At 36.2% G+C, this 22,079-nt stretch overlaps 1 pseudogene; it reads left to right on the forward strand.

Moving 5' to 3' along the window:
• Window positions 1-1,112: 1,112 nt before the first annotated feature.
• Window positions 1,113-3,430, forward strand: LOC120144688 (annotated as a pseudogene).
• Window positions 3,431-22,079: the final 18,649 nt, after the last annotated feature.

Here is a 22,079-nt window from a genome sequence, read left to right on the forward strand (position 1 = left end):
AAGTGATCCACTATGATTGTGTTACATTGTCTTGGCTCAGTGACGGATTGACGTGTAAAAAACAGCATCACTTGATGCCATTTGGGTTTCCAACATCCTTATAAAAAGCACAAAATTTTGGGAGAAAAAAAACATTAAATGTATTTGATCCCTCGTATAAACTCATTGTATACCGAGTTTAGATTCGCCATTGTCTAAGCTAGTATGATGTAACAAGCTTTTTTTCTTTGATATCATATAAAAAATGAACGTCAATCCGAATATTTTCAATCTCCAACTCAACTATTCATATAAACTATTTAATTTTAAGATTACAAAAAATTATTGAATGATATAAATATTTTTGCAATAAAATTTATTACTTTTAATTTTTTAAATGAATTTATATCTAATTAATTTGTGACATCATCTTAATCAAAAGCTTTATTTTTTATTAAACTAAGGGTGATTATAAAATAATATATGTGTGAAAGACTCCTAACCCATTTGATAATAAATACTCAAGAACCTTGGATATCGTATGTGTACGACACGGGTTGATCTAGATTATTCAAGACGAAACCTTAAAATTAGAAGTACAACCAAAAAAAAAATAATATTCTTTCTTTAAAAAACTATTTTTTTATTTAAATATTTAAACTTAATTTGTGTCATAAATTAAAAGTTACTTTAAATTCATAATATATATATATATATATATTATGTCTTTATTTTGAGAAAATTATTTTAAATATTGAAATAAAAATAATATATTTTAACAACTTATTTTTAAAATGAGTCTTTTTATTTTATAATTATTTTAAAGTAAATAAGATATTTTGTTACTTAATTATAATTGTAATTCTATTTTAGTTATTAAATTATTATTTTGGCATTTCAGTTATTATTGGTATGTTTGTATTTTATTTTGATCACCTATCATTATAAAATTAATAAAGATAATAACTTAACCTGGTATAATAATAATTTTAGTACCCTAAACTTATATATTCTATTAATTATTCCTAATTTAAATATAATGTGATAAATTTAACCTTCAACCAAATTGGCCCTCTACTCTTACAAAAAGATCTCTCCTTTGTTTCCGTGTTTCAAACCCAACTGCTAAAATCGTTTCTTCAACCAAATTTCTACAAACCCAGAATGACGGAGGCATTACCGGTGGGGCGGTTCCCGGCATTCCTGTCTTCGCATAAAACTCTCTTTACTGTCCTTTGGATCTCGGCTTTCGGTTCTGTCTTTGTTTCTATGGAAACGGGATATTGGGTTCTCCATGATTGGGAAAGCTTGGCCGGGTCAGACAATGTCCGAGGGTCGAGCTTTCAAGTTTAACACGACTGAATTTGGTGCTGTTGGGGATGGGGTTATGGATAATACGACGGCGTTTGAGAGGGCTGTCTTGGCGATCTCGAAGCTCGGGAAGAAAGGCGGTGCAAGGTTCAATGTCCCGCCTGGGAAATGGCTCACGACGCCGTTTAATCTCACTAGTCATGTGACTTTGTTTCTAGCTGAGGATGCTGAGATTCTAGGAATCCAGGTTGGTTTCCTTAATTTTCTGCTGATTTTTCACTCTTAAATCCATCTTATTGTTAATTGTGAACATCATATTATGAACATATAATGGTGTTAGTTTAAGTGAATTATCTTTGTTGTAGCCAATTATTCAGCTGCTTTGTTTGACTTTGGAAATTTTTTTGGATTCTTTGTCTGGCATTATACAGGATGAGAACCGGTGGCCGTTAATGCCTCCATTGCCGTCTTACGGATACGGAAGAGAGCATCGAGGACCTCGGTATGGAAGCTTAATCCACGACCAAAATCTCACATATGTCATTATTACTGGTTAGTTTATTCACCCTGCCCCTGATAAGCCACCATCTCGATTTTCGATTCGTTTAGCAATACTTCTTCTTAAGCTGTTCAAATGAGTCTCAGTGTGATATTCAGTAAAAGAACTAAACAGAAGTAATACATGTAATGTAGATCTGATTGGTTAATAGGAAAATTTGATTGGCTGCAAGCACCTTATGTAATGTAGATTCGAGTCTGGTTTACCGTTTTTCTTTATGAATAGACACTGCAACCTCTGTTCTATATGGATCAGTCACTGCCGACCAAGTCTGATTGTACCCTTTATCTTTGCAAATGGATAGGGAATATTGGTACCATAAATGGCCATGGTCAGTCATGGTGGAAGAAATATCGTCAGAAACTACTCAACCACACCAGAGGTCCTCTTGTGCAGATAATGTGGTCGAACGACATCGTAATTGCTAATATAACCTTACGTGATTCTCTGTTTTGGACTTTTCATCCTTATGACTCCAAGAATGTAATGGTTCAAAATGTTACCATCTTGGCACCTGTATTTGAAGCCCCGAACACTGATGGAATCGATCCTGGTACGTAATCCGTAAAAGTAGAATTTAAAACACTTGTATATGAAAGTTTGGGAAGCCAGGGTTGTAGACCCAATTCTCATGCATTCAATGAATAATTGTTTAGAAGTGTTTGTTCCACATCTAAGTTGCTTGATGTGCAAGATTTTTCAACAATCCGTAGAATGAATGCGAGACTAGAAAAATGGTTATTAGTTCATTCCGAATGTAACTAAATGCAAGTCGTATATGGCATAAACAAATTCGTGTGAGGATATGGTGATAGAGGACTGCTATATTAGTGTTGGTGATGATGCAATTGCTCTACATGGGGAAATAACTCTACATTTCGTGTATCACAAGTCTAGAATGTGTTTTTACTATATTTTTTATCAGCAGCTGTTTGTATTTGGTTAAGTGCACATTTTGACTATTAGCTGAACATATACACAATGCCAACGTATCGATAAGCAGCGAGATGTCTGGTGGAGTATCGAATGTCACCGTGGAGAACCTCATTGTCTGGAGTTCCAGACGTGCGGTTCGAATCTATACCGCTGCTGGAAGAGGTGAATATGTAAGAGATATAACGTACAAGAATCTGACATTCAATGATGATCGAGTTAGAATCGTTGTCAAGACAGACTACAACGAGCACCCGACTTAGATTTCAACAAAAATGCTCTCCCAATACTCGAGAACATAAGCTTATCGGGGTACGTGAAGGAGTCTGTGTGCCCGTTCGTATACATGGCAGCGAAGATATCCTCGTCAGGAACATGATATTTAGGGACATGAACGTGGGGATTTCGTATAAGAAGAAGCATGCATTCTAATGTGCATTCGTTCAAGGTCGCATGATCGGGACCATAATCCCCGCTCCTTGTGAAAACCTTGATATATATAATGAAGACGAAAGGCTCGTAAAGCTCTCAACGGCCCAGAATGCAACAGATATAGATTATGGTGTCTAACAAGATGACCGATCATCGTCTCCGGCAACCATTCTTCGTGGGATCGAAATCAGAAAGCTTAAAATTGTATATCTGAAATGAGGAACAAGATTAGAGCAGCGGGGTTTGTAACAACCCGAAAAAAATATAAATATAATATAATCAATTTGGTGGAATTTGAGGGCCAAATTAAAAGTTTTCAGACATTGTAGGATGTTTTAGAAGTTTAAGAAAATTAAAAGAACCTAGCTCTGAATTTGCCCATTTTGTGTCGATAGACAAAAAAATAAATACGTAAATGTTTGGTTTCTGGTTACAAACCATAACAAAACCAAACATATCCTCCTTCATCAACCCTTCTTCCAAGGCTAAATTCATCACCGTCAGGCCGTTCTAGTTCGCACCATCACTCCCGTTTGGCTCGTCGTCGACCGGTGAACAAAACCCGTAAACATCTCATCGTGAAACATCATCTAACGCCGTGAATTTTGACTCAAAGTTTCGAAGTTTTTTTACACCACCGCCGTGAAAATCATCGATTCGTCATAGATCGTTGCTCTTTTTTCGTCACCTCCCGTACCATCGTGGTCCTTGCATCGTCCCGAGTCCACCGACATTCTTCTTGTCTCTGTTGTCGTCGGCGTGTGAGGGGTGAGGAAGATAAGTTTTTGACGTTTCAAAATCGAGCTCTCCGCCTTTCAAAATTGTGAACCGAGCTTGGTAAATGTCTCAAAATCCCTTAAAAATAATTTAAGAAATTTTTGTGGAATTTTTTCGATCCTTTAAGGCCCTGTACGCGCCCCCACGTGCCACCATTGGTGGACAGCTTGAAATGGGCTGCTCGGATCCGACCCGCCTGCCCGACCTGCTTGAACCATGTTGAGTTAACTTGGCTGAGTCAACTCATCGGGTAAACTCATTGACTTTGACTGAGTCATCCCGTTGATCGTTGACTTTGATTTTGACCGAAAAAGTTATTTTTGGAAAAGTCATATTTTATAGTTTTCGACGTCCTGAGTCCGATTCAGAAGTCCGTTTTGTCAAATTCAAACCCGAAAGCCTCCGAATTGACCCGTAAACCCAAAAAATGCATATTTATCTAAGTGTTTTAATTCATTTAATTGAACTGAATGGTCAATAACTAATTATTGTTATTATATCTTAAAGGTACTCGGGGATCTCCTGACTGTTTCACTGCTCGACCTGGTTCTTCTGGATCCGCTCGTCCTTGAGAGGTCGTGAATACTCGTATAGTTATGTAACCTTGATAGTTATTATGTTTAGAATATTATTTTGAACATGACCCTATTATGATATGACTTAAGTTCCCTTTCAATCGAAGAGCCTAGTGAAGCTGGTGTTTGATAGACCTTCCGAACTGACCCTATTATCGAGGTGTGTTTCTTGTGTGTAGTATAAATGTTTTAAATATATGTTTGAAATCTCAGGTGCAAATGATTGCTTTCTCTGATTTGAAATACAAGGTTTGGTCTGATTTGACTACTGTATGATTTACCTGATTCTTGATTTACTGAAATGTAAAGCATGATTGCCTGACTTATGATTTTTGGATACTGTTTTACTGAGTCGATGATATGTCTGAACTCTAAATTACTGTGTTATTACTGGTTACCGTCTGAAAAAGGTTTTCTTCGGGGTACTCTGGGATCTGGTATGAAGACTCTGGCAGGTTCAGTCGCTGTTGCTAATTCCTCGGATAGGTTCAGCACCGACTGGTAATTCCTTATGCAGGTTCAATGATGTTGGTAATTCCTTAGATAGGTTCAGCATCGACTGGTAATTTCTTATAGACCTAAGGTAACCCTTGGGTAGGCTCTGCAGCCCTGAGATTTTCTTGGGTACTTAAAAACTCTTTAATATGTATGATTTGAAATATTGATTTTAAAAGCATTGATTTTAAAAGCATAGCTGTATGTTTTTATTTCTGCACTGTTGGGACACACTGAGCCTATAACTCACTTTTCAAACTATTTTACCTCCTTTCAGATACTCTCGGATAGACATTCTGTATCAGGCACTTGGAGGATTGATACATTTAGTTCAGATCATTTTGTTATAATGGTCTATATTTCGAACTACTTTTATTTATGGTGACATGTGTCTTATTTTTGAAGTACTTATCTTTTTATGACATTTACTACTTTTTCTACTGATATTTGATTTACAATGCTCTGGATTTATTTCATATTTTATTTTACCTGGTCGCTTTTAGTTTTACATTCAAGAGTTGGGTTTTATAGTTATTTATTATACTTTTATAAATGTCATTTGTAATATGATTTAAATTATCAAATAACGTTTTTGGGAAATGTTTTTAAGAATATGTAATGTAATCTGCTAGATTTAGTCAAAACACATAGGCCTGGTCTAGGGGGTTACATTTAATTAGTATAAGAACTTTTGGTTTTTAAATCTCAGACTATGAATGGGCCCAAACTAAAAATACGATTTTGAAATGTTTTATAAAACAAGTCACGAAGGCCATGTCACAAAGTTTTTACTAGTTTAATGATGTTCATGACTCTAAGTGGCAATTTAACCATAAACTTTATCTTCTGTAGTAAACTCGTGATCCACAAGATGAGTCTTAGACGTGGTCATCGAACTAGCTTTGGTCACAGCCGAGTGGTTAGATTTGCAGACTCGGTAGATGAGATATATGTAGAACCCCCGTCTCCGATAGATGATCCTACTTCTCCGACCCCGACGGACATGCCTCATGTTTCTGGTATTGGCTTGACTACTCCAATTAGAGGAGCGATCGTTACTGAGCGCGAGTCTACTAGAGTTGTATTATATGAGAATATTGGTAGATAGTTTCTTCAGTTGATTTAGGGAGCGGTCTGAGCTGCTAGTGTTGCACTCGAGGTTCTTATCTCTCAGACCCTTATTGTAAATAAAGTCAGGACGTTTAGTGGCCTTACTGGTGGAGACCCGACTGAGGCCGAGGATTAGCACAGTGATACTGAGCGACGCATGAATCATCTAGGTTTAGATCCGGATCGACGTTATTTAGGTGTAATTTATATGTTGGACTGGAATGCCCAAACCTGGTGGGAGTTTGTGGTCAGTAGTGTTTCGACCGATCGTTTGACTGAGATTTCTTCAGAGAGCGTTTTAAGAGCCGTTTTCTGGGAGAGCGTTATTTAGCTCAGAGAAAACAATAGTTTCAGGACCTGTTTCAGGGAGATATGACCGTTTCTAAGTACGAGATTGAGTTCTTGAAATTGTTGAAGTATGGATTTAGTCTGGTACCTACCGATAGAGATAGGTGCTGAAAGTTTGCTCATGGACTTCGATTTGAGTTGCGTCATCAAGTAGTTACTCATTAGGACGAGGTGTTTGATATTATAGTTGGGAGAGCAAAAGATACAGAGAAAGTCGAGGTTTTTGCACCTGACATTGATAGAGTAGATCGAGATCGATCTAGGAAACCTTCTGGTCAGTCTGTATATTTTGCACGCCCTGATAAAAGAACTCGTACTGTTTCTCATCAGATAAGTTAGTCTGATTCGAGGCCTAGGTCTCCTCCACTGAATGTAGCTAGTCGAGAAGATTCTGCATATTCCACTCTGAAATCGAGTTGTGAGTTCTGTGGAAATCAACACGGGGGAGAGTGTCATAATAAGATGGGTACTTGTTTTTGTTGTAGATCCAGTAAGAAGTTCCTGAGGAATTGTCCATATCCAGCTCCTATCGATCAGACACCTGCTCAGACTCCTATACGTTCTCAAACATCTGTTCAGACTCCAGATAGGATTCATAATCAGGATAGGACTTTCGGATCTGTTTCTAGGGTCGACAGTAGAGCCCGATTACAGAGTAGATGGCCATATGTTTCTGAGGCTCGACAACCTGTTCTTGTTTACGCTACTCGACGTTCTGATCGAGTTGAACCAGAGACTTCTGCATGTATAATTATTGTTATTTATGTTTCATGTCAAGCATTTCTAACAACACTCTTTCTATACTCGAGTTTATATCATATGACCCTAAGAATTTTGATTAAGGCACCGAGACCCTATTTTCACTACGAGTCTATTAAGATCTTATGTTATTATCAATAGAATAATTAGCCTTGTCCACTAAAGGATCTATCATAGACCTAATCTCAGTTTCCTATTCGACTCTGATGAATTTCGAGGATGAAATTTCTTTTAGAGGGGAGAATTGTAATAACCCGGAAAAAATATAAATATAATATAATCAATTTGGTGAAATTTGAGGGCCAAATTAAAAGTTTTTAAACATTGTAGGCCGTTTTAGAAGTTGAAGAAAATTTAGGGACCTAGCCCTGAATTTACCCATTTTGTGTCGGCAGACAAAAATAAAAAATACGTAAATGTTTGGTTTCTGGTTACAAACCAGAAACAAAACCAAACATTTCCTCCTCCATCAACCCTTCTTCCAAGGCCAAATTCATCGTCGTCCGGCTGTTCTAGCTCGCACCACCACTCCTGTTTTGTTCGTCGTCGATCGGTGAACAAAACCCCGTAAACCTCTCATCATGAAACGTCGTCTAACACCCTGAATTTTGACTCAAAGTTTCGATTTTTTTTACACCACCGCCGTGAAAATCATTGATTCGTCAAAGATCGTTGCTCATTTTTCTACACCTCTCGCACCATCGTGCTCCTTTCGTCGTCTCGAGTCTACCGATGTCCTTATTGTCTCATTTTTCACCAGCGTGTGAGGGGGTGAGGAAGATAAAGTTTCAGACGTTTCAGAATCGAGTTCTCCGTCGTTCAAAATGTTGAACCGAGCTTGGTAAGTCTCAAAATCCCTTAAAATAATTTTAGAAATTTTTATGGAATTTTTCGACCCTCTACGACCCTGCACGCGCTACCACTGAGAGTGGGGAAAGTCCATCGCCTGGTGGACAGTTTGAAATAGGCTCCCCGAATCCGACCCGCTTGACTCGTGTTGAGTCAACTTGGCTGAGTCAACTCGTTGACTTTGACTGAGTCAACTCGTTGACCGTTGATTTTAACCGAAAAAGTTAAAATTTGAAAAATCATATTTTATGTTTTTTGATGTCATGAGTCTGATTCTGAAGTCCGTTTTGCCAAATTCAAACCTGAAAGCCTTCGAATTGACCCATAAACCTAAAAAAATGCATATTTATCTAAGTGTTTTAATTCAGTTAATTGAACTGAATGGTCAAGGACTAATTATTGTTATGATTGTTGAGAAATAAATTGAATACGAGTAATTTCCCTATAACCAGATTAGTAAGAATATGAAATAAAAGCTGAAAAATAATACCCGAAATTGATAACGAAGTTCAACCAATTTTGCTTACGTCTTCGGAATGCTGCAGATCTTTTACTAAAGTGAGAAAATTTACAAGTGTTTACAAAACACTCACTACTCACAAGAGAACTCTATAAACTCTTTAGTATTGGGAAAAAGAAATGATTTTTGGGATGATTTTGAAGCTAAATGAGCTAGGGTATTTATAGTTGAAGCTTAAGGACTAATCTTATAAATACCCTAAAGTATAATGACTCAATTTGGTAATTATCCCTTTCATTTTTTCAACAATTTGCCGCCCATTTACTGTTTTTCCAGCCGCCCTTTGTGCATTTGTTTTCCATCAGCTGCCCAATAATTTCTTACTTGAAGACTGATTTTAATCTGTCTTTACACCTCGATCAATGCATCATTTTTCAAGTCTTGTTACTCTAGCATGCACACTGAAGTTGAACACAACTTCAGTTTGTCTGTAGTCACTGTCTTTGTCAACATGTTTGCCGGATTTTGAGTTCCACTAATCTTTTCAAGTTTCAAAATCCCATTTTCCAGAAGAGACCGAATAAAATGATATCGTAATTTATATGTGTTTCGTCCTGGAATGAAAAGATGTATTCTTCGCTAGATGGATAGCACTTTGACTGTCATAATACAAGATATTGTTTTCTTGTTTCTTGCCTAACTCTTCCATGAAACTTTAGAGCTAAACCATCTCCTTACTGGCTTCCGTAACGACATATTTTGCTTCAGTTGTGGAGAGAGAAAATATCTTCTGTAGTTGAGAAACCCAGCTCACTGCAGTACCTCCTAAAGTATAGACATACCCTGTAGTGCTCCTTTTGATGTCAATATTTCCGGCTAAGTCAACATCTACATAACCTGTCAGTATCGTATCTCCACCTTTGAAACAAAGTGCTTTGTTTGTAGTATCCCACATGTATTTTAGGATCTATTTGACTGCTTCCCAGTGTACTTTGCCCGGATTATTCATGTACCTGCTAACAGCTCCCACTGCTTGAGCAATATCTGGTCTAGTACAAACCATGACATACATCAGACTTCCAATTACTGAGGCATACGACACCTTCACCATGTGTGCACGCTCTTCCTTCGTCTTTAGTGACTGTTCTTTGGAGAGTCTAAAATGAACACCTAAAGGTGTACTTATTAGTTTAACAACTTGCATGTTGAACATGAAAAGTACTTTGTTGATGTACTCAGCCTGTGATAACATCAAAGTCCCTGATTTTGTATCTCTCTTGATCCTCATCCCAAGAATCTGCTTTGCAGTGCCCAAATCTTTCATTGCAAACTGCTTCGACAATTTTTGCTTTAAGTTTATAATCTCTTGCTTGTCTAAACCTGCAACGAGTATATCATCAACGTACAACAATAAAATAATGAAGTTGTCGAACTTCTTGATGTAGCAACAATGATCTACTTGGCATCTGGTAAAATCACTGCTACTCATGAAACTATCGAACTTCTTGTACCACTGTCTAGGAGTTTTGTTTTAAACCATACAAGCTCTTCTTCAACCTGCATACCAGATTTTTCTTGCCTGCCTCTATGAAGCATTCTGGCTGCCTCGTATAGATTTCTTCCTCCAAATCACCATGAAGGAAAGCTGTCTTTACATATAACTGCTCAAGATGAAGATTTTCTGCAGCTACAATTTTTAACACCAGTATGATTGTAGACAGTTTCACGACTGGAGAGAAAATTTCGTTGTAGTCAATACCTTCTTTTTGCTGAAAACCTTTGACAAACAATCTCGTTTTGTAGCTTTTGCTCCCATCGTGCTCTTCTTTAATCCTGTAAATCCACTTGTTGTGGAGCGCTTTCTTTCCTGGTGGTAATTCAGCTAATTCCCATGTATGATTTGACATAAGCGAGTCCATCTTATCTTTCATGGAAGACTCCCACTTGACTGAATCCTCCACCTGCATTGCTTCATCATAGCATTCTAGTTCACCATTGTCAGTCACCAACAAGTAGTGCAAAGAAGATGAATAACGCTGGGTTGGTTTAGGAATTCTGGAGGAGCGTCTCAGTTCTGGTGTGCTTGGTTCTTCTTGAACTGCTTCAAGACTGATATGAACATCATTTCCAAAAATCTCCTCAAACTCAGCAAATTCCTTTGTTTCATCTTCGGTATTGGAGCTACTTGATTCTATGGTTGACTTGTTTTTGTACATCATATTCTCATTGAAAATGACATCTCTGCTTCTGATGATTTTCCGATTTTCATAGTCCCAAAACCGGTAACCGAACTCATCACCACAATAACCAACAAAGAGACATTTGTTAGACTTGGCATCAAGTTTACTTCTTTTAGCAGAATTTATGTGTACATAAGAAATACAACCAAGCACTCTTAAGTGTGAAAGATTTATTTCTTTCTTGCTCATAACTTCCTCTAGTATTCTGCCATCCAAAGGAATTGAGGGCCCACGATTGATCAGGTAAGTCGCAGTGTTGATATCTTCAGCCCATAGCAATTTGGGCACTCTGACATGTATCCTCATGCTTCTGGCATGTTCATTCAGAGTTCTATTCATGCGCTCTGTTACGCCATTCTACTGCGGTGTCATGGAAACTGTTGTCTCCATCTTAATCCCATTGTTTGCGCAGAAATCTCTGAATCTCCTATTTCTGTACTCTCTTTCATTATCAGACCTCAACCACTTGACTTTCAGACCAGTCTCATTTTCCACCATGGCCTTCTATTTTCTAAAGGTATCAAAAACTTCTGATTTCTTCTTCAGAAAATAAACCCACACATTCCTTGCTGAATCATCGATGAAGGTGACATAATATAATGAGCCTGCAAGAGATAGAACTGAAGATGGTCCCCATACATCAGTATGAACCAACTCTAACTTTTCAGCCTTGGGTGTCTTGCCAATCTTTGCAAAACTGACTTTCTTTTGTTTGCCAAAGATGCAATCTTCACATAGTCCGACATCTATATTCTTTAGATTCGATAGCTTCCCTTTTGAAAAAAGTGTCTTCATCCATTTCTCGCTCATACGACCAAGCCTTTGGTGCCATAGGTTTGATTTTCCATCAGTATTTGCTACTGTAATGATATTCTCTAAATTTGAGTTTATATAGAGAGTACCAGTCTTCTTACCACGAGCAATGACGAGTGCTCCTTTAGTAATCTTCCATTCAAAGCCTGAAAAGGTTGTACTGTATCATTCTCCATCAAGCTGTCCTACAGAAATCAAATTTCTTTTGAGGCCAAGAATATGTCTCACCCCTTTCAGCTTCCAGGTGGTATGGTTTGGAAACTTTAATCGGATGTCTCCTTTTCTGACGATCTTCAAGGTTTCATCATCAACTAGATGAACCTTCCCAAAATCACCCGTTGACATAATTCTTCATGATTTCTTGGCATGGGGTGGAGTGCAAAGATGCCCCTGAATCCAAGATCCATGATTCAATTGGACTGTTGACGCTTAGAATCATGGCATCACCTATCTCCTCTGTCAAGTTGGCTTCATGCGCGCCAGTATCTTTCTTCAGTACTCAACAATCTCTTTTAAAGTGACACTTCTTGCCACAATTGTAACAGGTAAAATCTTTCTTTCCCCGTTCTTGATTTTCCACTTCTGGATTTCGATCTGCCACGATTTGAATTTCTTTCTGAAGTTCTCCCTCTAAACTCCGTGTGCAAGGCTGAGGAGCTTGATGCTTCATCTGATTCTCTCCGTCGAATTTCTTCACTCAATACCAGATCCTGAACATCGTCGAATTTTAATTTGTTGTTTCCTGATGAGCTGCTGACTGCTGTAACAGTAGCATTCCAACTATCTGGTAGAGATTATAAGCGAATTAAAGCTCGAACTTCATCATCGAATTCAATTTCCACTGAACTCAACTGGGTTGTGATTGTGTTCAGCTCATTCAGGTGTTGAGCCACTGATGCTCCTTTTGCTATCCGCAAATTAAATAATCGCATCATCAAGTGAACTTTGTTTGAGGCTGATGGCTACATATTGGATAGAGCCGCCATAAGACTCGCCGTGGTGTTTTCCTTTGCTATGTTGAAAGCAACATTGCGGGATAACGTCAGTCGGTTAACTCCGAGGGCTTGTCTGTCGAGAAGAGCCCAATCTTCATTCTTCATGCCATCTGGTTGCTTTCATGAGAGAGGTTGATATAGATTTTTCAGGTACAGAAAATCCACAATCTGCATCTTCCAAAAGGCAAAGTCCGCACCATCGAACTTCTCAATTTTCACCTTCCATTCGTCTGCATCCATCGCTCCCACTCGAATATGGCTTTTTTTGGATTGTTTCTTACAATTCTTGCGAATCATCGTGTATTAGAACACCTCCGTCAACAAATTCATATCGCCGACAAAATTTTTTCTATTCACGAAATTAACTATTCACATGAATAGTAATGAATAGTAACCTCACAAAAAATTGACAAAAATTCACAACCAAAAGCTCTGATTACCAGTTGTTGGGAAATAAACTGAGTACGAGTAATTTTCCTATAACCAAATTAGTGAGAATGCGAAATAAAAGCGGGAAAATAATACCCGAAATTGATAACGGAGTTTAGGCAATTTTGCTTTCGTCTCCGAACTGCTGCAGATCTTTTACTAAAGGGAAAAAATTTACAGGTGTTTACAAAACACTCACTACTCACAAGATAACTCTCTAAACTCTTTAGTATTGGGAGAAATAAATGATTTTTGGGATGATTTTGAAGCTAAATGAGCAAGGGTATTTATTGTTGAAGCTTAAGGACTAATCTTATAAATACCCTAAAGTATAATGACTCAATTTGGTAATTACCCCTTTCATTTTTACAACAAATAGCAGCCCATTTACTGTTTTTCCAGCCGCCCCATGTGCATTTGTTTTCCACCAACCGCCTAACAATAATATGTTAAAGGTACTCGGGGATCTCCTGACTGTTTCACTGCTCGACCCAGTTCTTCTCGATCCGCTTATCCTCGAGAGATCGTGAATACTCATATAGTTCTGTAACCCTGTTAGTTATTCTGTTTAGAATATTATTTCGAATATGACTCTGTTCTGATATGGCTTAGGTTCCCATTCAATCGAAGAGCCTAGTGAAGCTGGTGTTCGATAGATCTTTCAGACTGACCCTATTATCGAGGTGTGTTCCTTTTGTGTAGTATAAATATTTTAAATATCTATTTAAAATCTCAGGTGCACATGATTGTTTTCTCTGATTTGAAATACAAGGTTTGGTCTAATTTGACTACTATATGATATACCTGATTCCTGATTTACTGAAACGTAAAGCATGATTTCCTGACTTATGATTTCTGGATATTGTTTTACTGAATCGATGATATGTTTGAACTCTGAATTACTATTACTATTGGTTATCGCCTGAAAAATATTTTTTTCGGGGTACTCTGGGATCTGGTATGAAGACTCTGCAGGTTCAGTCGTTGTTGGTAATTCCTCGGATAGGTTCAACACCGACTGGTAATTCCTTATGCAGGTTCAGTCGTTGTTGGTAATTCCTCGGATAGGTTCAACACCGATTGATAATTTCTTATAGACCTAAGGCGACCCTTGGGTAAGCTCTACAGCCCTGAGATTTTCTTGGGTAAGCCTTTATGGCCCTGAGAATTGTCTTGGGTAGGCTCGCAGGCCCCAAGGTATTCCCTTAGGTTATGTAGTTTAGGGGAACTGCATATGGCGTTCGGTTAGAGGACGATTCTGAGTTTTTAAACTAAAAACTCTTATGATGTTTTAATAAATGTGATTTGCACTGATTTTAAAAGCATAACTGTATGTTTTTATTTCTGCACTATTGGGATACAATGAGCCTCTAGCTCACTTTTTAAACTGTTTTACCTCCTTTCAGATACTCTTGGATAGACACTCCGTATCAGGCACTTGGAGGATTGGTACATTTAGTTCAGATCATTTTGTTGTAATGTTCAATCTTCCGAACTGCTTTTATTTATGGTGACATGTGTCTTATTTTTGAAGTACTTATCTTTTTAAGACGTTTACCGCTTTTGTTACTGATATTTGATTTACGATGCTCCGGATTTATTTAATATTTTATTTTACCTGGTTGTTTTTAGTTTTACATTCAAGAGTTGGGTTTTATAGTTATTTATTATACTTTTATAAATGTCATTTATAATATGATTTAAATTATCGAATAACATTTTTGAGAAATGTTTTTAAGAATTTGTAATGTAATATGCTAGACTTAGTCGAAATGAATAGGCTCTGATACCAATAATGTAACATTGAGTCCAAACTTTGAAACTTCGAATCGATGATTTTCACGGTGGTGATGTAAAAAAACTTCGAAACTTTGAGTCAAAATTCACGACGTTAGAGGACGTTTCACGATGAGATATTTATGGGGTTTTGTTCACCAGTCGATGACGAACCAAACGGGAGTGGTGGTGCTAGCTAGAACAGACAGACTGCGATGAATTTAGCCTTGGAAGAAGGGTTGATAGAGGAGGAAATGTTTGGTTTTGTTTCTGGTTTGTAACCAGAAACCAAACATTTACATATTTATTTTTTTGTTTGAAGACACAAAATGGGAAAATTTAGGGCTAGGTCCCGGAATTTTCTTCAACTTCTAAAACGACCTACAAGATCTGAAAACTTTTAATTTGGCCATCAAATTTCACCAAATTGATTATATTATATTTAAATTTTTTTCTGGATTGTTACAGGGTTTATTGATTTTCCCTTAAAATCTTGCCCTTCTAGGCTCCAATTTCTTTCTATAACATGATCATATGATCGCCTCTCTCCCACTTGATCTCTTAAATTTTATAGACATTCTTCATGCACGTTGGATCTGAACAATTTGTATAGTAAACAAACACGTAGTTACAACATAATTCAAGTTAGATTTAAATTGATATTAAATGTTCAAATTGGTGAAATGATTATAGAATGTTAACTACGTACTAAGTTAAAATTTGGGAAATACAATGGACTTCAATTCTTATTTATACGAATCATATACTTTTTAAATGTGTCGTAACCGTTCTTAAACTCAATGTGTTTGATTCCTCACTGATCATTTTTTTAAAAATAGGTTGATTGGACACCTTAATTTACCATCTTGCTTGATCCGCGTTTTACCAGAAATATATCGGATTTGGCAGTCGATTGCAGTCAATGAATGATTAGCACCCTTGTACTGTCCTTTCGATACCAATTTAATTTCTCGGTTGTCTTAATTGGGAAAATTAAAAGTTAAATTGAAATTTAAAGATTCGATTCGAATTATTTACCTTTGATCGATAAAAATTACCCCTAAAAAGGTCGAAAGATGTTAAATTGTAAAATAAAATTAATATTAAATAAGTCAAAGAGGGAAAAAAGAAAAGGTTAAATTAAAAAATGTTAAAAGGGAAAAAATAAAATAAAACCAAATAAAAAATTTAAATTTTAAAAGAAAATAAAAAAGATTAAAAGAGAAAATAAAAAGATAAAAAAGAATAAAAATGTTTTAATAATAATAATATAATAATAATAATAAACATGATAAAAAAATTTAAAGGACCAAATTAGAACAAATTGAAATCTATGGTCAAATTGATACTAAAGTGAACTACAAGAGAAAAAACAAAATGTTAGGTGACTAAATTGCACAATATAAGAAATATGCTCAGGGATCAAATTAAAAAAATCAAAATTTAAGGGCCAAATTATAACAGGTGATCAAAATGAATTACACATCAAAATATCATAAACTGCGGAAATAATTTAAGATTTTTGTATTTACATAAGGGCTCTCCCTATAAATAGCCTATAAATCACAAAAAAAACTCATTTCATTCATTTCTCAAAAAATAACCCCCTCTCAAAAATGCTCTCAACCAAACCCACCGGCCTAATGGCCGGTCACCCACCGGTGGAGTCTCACCATCGCTAGTCGCCGCGCCGGCCACTGGCCCCGGTGGCCAGAAAAAAGAAAACCTCACCAAAATATTCTTCTCGCCCCAGTGAACCCAAAATCGCAACCCAAATTCCCTAAAACCGCTCTCACCGGCGTAGATCTAAGTCAAAAGTCTTGGGTTTTACCTAGAGCTGGGTATACGGGCTACCCGCCCGTTTAGCCCGCAGGTTTTGACAGTACGGGCTTAAAAGGAGCAGTTTAAAAAGCCTGCAATCATAAATGGTCTTGAATTCTAAGCCCCGCAGCCCGTATCATTTAACCCACAGGCTAACGGGCTTACCCGCGACCCGTTAAATAACAACAATTCTAAATGCTTTAAATGCAATAAAAAATAATGTTCTAATTTGCTACACCTTTAAAAATGATCCACCAACTTGAAAAGAAAGGTAGCAACAAAAGCTTCAATAAGTCTCAAGATAAACAAGTAAATAAATAACATCATAACACCATTAAGTCGTAATAAGTCTAAAATAAATAAAACCATAACACCATTAAGTCTCAATAAGCCTAAAATAAATAACACCCTAACACCATTAAGTCTCAATAAGTCTAAAATAAATAACACCATAACACCATTAAGTCTCAATAAGTCTAAAATAAATAACATCATAACACTAATAAGTCTAAGTAAAATCAACATCAATAATATTCAATGTTTTTTGAATCCTTGGATGTAGTTAAATGCAAATCAAAATTCAATATAATAAAAGAGGTTCAATGATTCATTTGAAAACAACTGAACAAAAAAGACATAAACGTGAGCTAACTTCATTCCTCCCACGCCCTTTCACCCTCTCACTTAATTATATCCTCCCACTCTTTTTCAATTTGTTTACTTTTTTCTTTCCATTTTCAGACACCATCAACAGTAATTCATCAATCTCTGATGACCCTGAATTAATGGTGGATATTTGATGTATAATCCAGATCAGGTACTGCAGGGACGAGGACGACCGTCCCAACCCAATTTACTTCATTCACAAACTTTAGGATTCAAATATCTGACTTTACTTAAAAAAATTAATGTCTCATCCTACTAGACTAACACATTGTTAGTATATAAATTTGATTTTTAATTATTAATATTTGGAATTTGCAAAGTACTAAAAGTATTTTATGACAAGTATGTAACAAGAAGTTTTGAAGAAGGTGTGGATTTTCAACCTTCTTCAACTACATAAATTGGGCTATGGCTAAAATGCACCCACTCTTTTTCAATTTGTTGACTTTTTTCTTTCCATTTTCAGACACCATCAACAGTAATTCATCAATCTCTGATGACCCTGAATTAATGGTGGATATTTGATGTATAATCCAGATCAGGTACTTCAGGGACGAGGACGACCGTCCCAACCCAATTTACTTTATTCACAAACTTTAGGATTCAAATATCTGACTTTACATAAAAAAAATTAATGTCTCATCCTACTAGACTAACACATTGTTAGTATATAAATTTGATTTTTAATTATTAATATTTGGAATTTGCAAAGTACTATAAGTATTTTATGAAAAGTATGTAACAAGAAGGTTTGAAGAAGGTGTGGATTTTCAACCTTCTTCAACTACATAAATTGGGCTATGGCTAAAATGCACCCACTCTTTTTCAATTTGTTGACTTTTTTGTTTCCATTTTCAGACACCATCAATAGTAATTCATCAATCCCTGAATTAATGGTGGATATTTGATGTATAATCCAGATCAGGTACTACAGGGACGAGGACGACCGTCCCAACCCAATTTACTTCATTCACAAACTTTAGGATTCAAATATCTGACTTTACTTAAAAAAATTAATGTCTCATCCTACTAGACTAACACATTGTTAGTATATAAATTTGATTTTTAATTATTAATATTTGGAATTTGCAAAGTACTAAAAGTATTTTATGACAAGTATGTAACAAGAAGTTTTGAAGAAGGTGTGGATTTTCAACCTTCTTCAACTACATAAATTGGGCTATGGCTAAAATGCACCCACTCCTTTTCAATTTGTTGACTTTTTTCTTTCCATTTTCAGACACCATCAACAGTAATTCATCAATCTCTGATGACCCTGAATTAATGGTGGATATTTGATGTATAATCCAGATCAGGTACTTCAGGGACGAGGACGACCGTCCCAACCCAATTTACTTCATTCACAAACTTTAGGATTCAAATATCTGACTTTACATAAAAAAATTAATGTTTCATCCTACTAGACTAACACATTGTTAGTATATAAATTTGATTTTTAATTATTAATATTTGGAATTTGCAAAGTACTATAAGTATTTTATGACAAGTATGTAACAAGAAGGTTTGAAGAAGGTGTGGATTTTCAACCTTCTTCAACTACATAAATTGGGCTATGGCTAAAATGCACCCACTCTTTTTCAATTTGTTGACTTTTTTCTTTCCATTTTCAGACACCATCAATAGTAATTCATCAATCTCTGATGACCCTGAATTAATGGTGGATATTTGATGTATAATCCAGATCAGGTACTGCAGGGACGAGGACGACCGTCCCAACCCAATTTACTTCATTCACAAACTTTAGAATTCAAATATCTGACTTTACTTAAAAAAATTAATGTCTCATCCTACTAGACTAACACATTGTTAGTATATAAATTTGATTTTTAATTATTAATATTTGGAATTTGCAAAGTACTAAAAGTATTTTATGACAAGTATGTAACAAGAAGTTTTGAAGAAGGTGTGGATTTTCAACCTTCTTCAACTACATAAATTGGGCTATGGCTAAAATGCACATAAAATGTGAATTGGGCTAAACGTGAATTGTCTTCCGTAAAACATAAAACAAATTGAAAAAAAAAATAATTAAATTAAACAGGCTACCCGCGAAGCCCGCGAGTATACCCATTAAACCCACGGGTTTAACGGTCCGGGCTAATAAGCCCGTAATTTAAACGAGCTTTATTTTTTGAGGCCCGAAACCTGCAAGGGCCGCGAGTTATACGGGTAGCCCGCCGGCCTTAGCCCATATACCCGGCTCTAGTTTTACCATTTTCGATGACTTTTCGCTTTCCCGGTAACCCTTCATTTCCTCGATGTACTCCCAACGATTTTAAAGGAAAATATTTTTGTTATGTTTTGTTCGGCTTTTTGGTTTGGTTGCTTGTTGTATATTGTTGAAAACATTTTTGTGTTTCGATATAACAAATTAAGTTTAAATGAATTTTAAGATTTTACAAATGATTTTCTAAGTATATTCGATTTAATTAATCGAATATCAAATTATTACTCCAAGTCTTTCAAGTTCAAATTCAAACTTTACTAAATATGTAAAATTGTGTTTTATACTTAAACTATTTTTGAAAAATTTTTCATAAAGTATTTTGAACCAAAATCAAGCCTAAAATCAATTTATCAAAGTGATGCACCGATGCACCAATCCATGCATCGATGCACCATGAATTAAATTGAACATCAATGCATTTCATGCATCGATGCACATACCATGCATCGATGAACTGAGGATTTTATGAAAACATCGAATGCATTTGATGCATCGATGCACTCTTAGTGCACCGATGCACTAAGGGTCCAACGGTCAAAATATTTGAATTTTACACTGATGCACCATGGGTATGCATCGATGCACTGACACTCCCAACTGCTTTAATTAATTGTTTTCACACTTAAACAACTCTATTGACTCCACTAACCATCCCCAGCGTTCAGAATCATTTGAAGGAGTATTTAAACAAACTTAGAAGCCATTGATCAACAATAAGAAATAACCATCAACAAGAATCAAGAGAGAATCAAAGAGAAAGCATCAAACCTCAAGTTTGAGCATTTCAAGCCTATTTTTCATTCAATATTCATTTTGCTTTCAAGAACACTACTTGTACTCAATTGTATTCATTTTTTAGTGTTCTTTTCTTTGTTCTAGAATTGTGCAAACAATCTACCTTGTGAGGATTTCCTTGTAAGTTTGTAAATTTGTAATCTTCTCTTCGAGAAAGAGTGTTCTCAAGAATTGGGGTATATTCTTGAGAGAGTTGTAAGGTTATCTCTTTGGCTCAAAAGATAGAACAAATTAGTGAATTTGTTGGAAAATCGTTAGTGTGGATAGCTAAGGTAGTGGACGTGGACTTTGATTGAGAAAGTCGAACCACTCTAAATCGCTGTGCAATTATTTTCAATTTTCTACAAAAGCTTCCACCAAAATTTTAATTGCCAATTCACCCCCCTCTTGGCCGATTCCGTCGATCAATTAACTCAACAATTGGTATCAGAGCCTCACTCATTTGAAGGTTTAATCGCCTCTTGAGTCGATTCGGGAAGAGTTACATCGATTATCAAGTCATCAATGGCCTCTACTTTAAATGTCGACTTCAGTCTCGATTCGATGCCCGTCAACAAGCCTCCTTTCTTCAATGGAGCTAACTATGCCTATTGGAAGAATAGGATGATGTATTTCATTCAAGTAAGTGACATGGGAGGAGCATGGAATGTTGTAGAATACGGATATATCAAGCCTCTCACTCATCCAAGATTGTGGAGTGAAGGAGAGACAAGAATGTTCCAACTCAACTCCAAAGTAATCCATATCATATTTTGTGCTCTTGGACCAGATGAATATGGAAGAGTTTCATCTTGTACAACTGCCAAAGAAATATGGGATAAACTACAAGTCACACATGAAGGCACCGACGAGGTAAAAGAATCTAAAATTAGTCTTCTAACACATAGCTATGAAAATTTCAGGATGAAACCAAATGAAGATATCAAAGCTATGACGGATAGATTCTCAACGATTGTCAATGGTCTCAAATCATATGGAGAGATCATTCCAAACGAAAAGCTTGTGAGGAAGTTAGTTTACTCACTTCCAAAATCGTGGCAATCCAAGAAGACGGCAATCATCGAGGCTAAGAAACTGAAATCTTTAACTCTTGAAGAGCTAATTGGTTCCCTCCTCACTCATGAAATGATTCTTGAAGATGAGGTGGACCTCGATAAGATTGATGAGACACCAAAGGAGAAGGAGAAGAAGAAAAATATTGGAGTTGCTCTCAAATCCACAAAAGATGAGAGTGATTCAGATGAAGATGACGATGACGAGGAAATGGCATTGTTTGCCAAACGGTTCAGGAAAATGATGAGACCACAAATGATGAGAATGACCCTATCATTTGCTATGAATGCAAAAAGTCAGGGCATGTCAAATATGATTGCCCACAATTGAAAAGAATGGGTCAATCAAAGAATAAGCACAAGGCTCATGTTGCTACATAGAGCGATGAAGAGGAACAAGAAGTAGCAAACTTGTGCTTGATGGCATTCGGGGAAGATTCTAAGGTAACCTCTAACTCATTTGAATTAGATGATTTATCTTATGATGAGTTATTAGAGGAATATAATGGGTTGGCTTCGGATTATGAGAAATTATTTTTAAAATACAAAAATGATGTTTCAAAATTGAAAAATGAAAATAAGCTCATATCCAAAACCAACAATGATTTTGAAAGTAAAATTAGTGATTTGCAAATCAAACTAGAAGAGTTTGAAAAG

This window comes from Hibiscus syriacus, unplaced genomic scaffold (assembly GCF_006381635.1).
Source record: "Hibiscus syriacus cultivar Baekdansim isolate YM2019G1 unplaced genomic scaffold, ASM638163v2 tig00002317_pilon, whole genome shotgun sequence".
Classification (NCBI taxonomy): Eukaryota; Viridiplantae; Streptophyta; class Magnoliopsida; order Malvales; family Malvaceae; genus Hibiscus; species Hibiscus syriacus.